The sequence below is a fragment of the Myotis brandtii genome, unplaced genomic scaffold (assembly GCF_000412655.1).
Source record: "Myotis brandtii unplaced genomic scaffold, ASM41265v1 scaffold82, whole genome shotgun sequence".
NCBI classification, from domain to species: Eukaryota; Metazoa; Chordata; class Mammalia; order Chiroptera; family Vespertilionidae; genus Myotis; species Myotis brandtii.
In genome coordinates, this window is record NW_005371324.1 from 7,855,121 (window position 1) to 7,856,901 (window position 1,781).

General features: G+C 44.5%; 1 protein-coding gene across 9 annotated transcripts in view; it reads right to left on the reverse strand.

Annotated features, from left to right (window-relative positions):
- The window catches only part of PPP1R12A (protein phosphatase 1, regulatory subunit 12A), a 157,030-nt gene that overhangs the window by 154,860 nt on the left and 389 nt on the right, over nt 1-1,781 (reverse strand). The gene's annotated exons all lie outside the window — the stretch shown is intronic.

The following is a 1,781-nucleotide window of genomic DNA, read 5'->3' on the forward strand; positions in this document are numbered from 1 at the left end:
AAAAAAAAACTTTAAGAAGCCTGTTACATATTTTTCTCTGCCTACCTAAGCCAATAATATTATTAGAAAATTTCCTTCACAAATTGGATTCCTCCACAACAGTAATAACTTTACATTCCTATTTGACAATTTTAGTGAAACATATTGATGTAAACCATTATCCAACTGTATCCTGACCTCAGGCATACAATAACTGTCTTTCAGAATCAATTCCATATTAAGATGTGTAAATCACACTTGAAAGAAACGTGAAAAGATTCATTTCATATAATTACCATTAAGATTCATTCTTAATGCCAAACTTATTTTCACTCTCAACACCATGTTTTTAGAACTTAGAATTATGCTATGCCTTAAAATAAACTTCAGCCAAATAATATATTACAGACTCTGAATTGATGAGATAGAGAAAGATTTAAAAATCTTGGTATATTTTTACGGGGTGCCACATTCTGAATTCCAGATTTGTCCTGCAATTTGACAGTCATTTCAGTTCATCCAGTCAACTTTGTAAACACAGGCTTATAAGCCAAGTTTGATATTAGAATTCAATTAAACTTAAAGCAATGGTCATTCATTAAGCAGGAAGAAGTAAAAGGAAAAATGCCACCACACACCTCTCTGAAAAAGGCAGCGAGGTAATACACATAAAATATAAAGCCTTAACTTTCAACCTCCCAAACAAGTTTTTTGTGACAAGTATAAATCTAAATAAAGCTACAGTCGTCCACATATAACCAAGGCAACTTTGAGACACTGTACACGTCTCTCCAATGTAAGGGCAAGCTTCCCTGTAAAGTCGTTTTCTAGGAACTCCGGAGTTGCCCACTAAGAAAATGGAAAGGAGTCTATGTCTTTGTCACCTATTACCGTGACTGAAAAACTGTTCTTTTTTTATGCAGAACGCTACGGGGTTGTGTTGCTTTTGGCCTGTTAAAGGCAAAGGCACATTATCTCTGGATTGCCAATAGTTTCTCCTTATTTGGCTAACATTGAGAGATCCCAATCAGACTACTATAAAACTTTAACATGCACAAAGCATCCATTTTGAGAAAAGTTTGTGACCAGCTTCCCACCTCCACAAAAAATAAAAAATAAATAAAATAAATTTAAAAAAACCAGGGCCTGGTGACTGGCTGTGAAAAGAGTGCCGCGTGTTTATCCCCCTCTTTCTATCCCCAGCGCACACCCCGGGACCTGGGGCTCCCGGATCTCTGACACTGCGGCCAACTCCTCATTCAACACTTTGGGGTCCGGCGGCGGTCCGCATGCCCCTCCCTTTCGGCCGGTGCACATCAGCTCATTACACCCCGTTTTCCCCTCCCCAGCGACCAAGAGGAATAAAGCAGAAAACAGGAAATCGTCCGCGCAGGGCTCTAGGCTTAGGCTCTTGATTACTATCATCATCATCATCATCATCATCATCACCATCGTCATCATCATCAGTAACCAAGTCCTACAAACTACAACACATCCGATGCCCCCGAAAGCCAAAGACGTCCGACTGCCCCGCGTCCCGAATGCCCCTGGCGGGTCCTTGCCCTCAGCATCTCCCGTCCTCCCCAGCAGATCCCTGACATCGGGCCCCGGGCACAGCCACGCTACACCCACCCCTCCCGGCCTCGACCCCAAAGCCCAGACACACGTCCGTCCACATGTGGCCCGGGGGCCCCCAGCCGACCACAGTCCCCTTTCCCCTCTGCCCCGGAAATCGGCCGGCTCCAACTCCACCACCGACCGGGCTGAAGGGGCCTCCAGCCCGGCGCCCTCCCGCCGCCAGT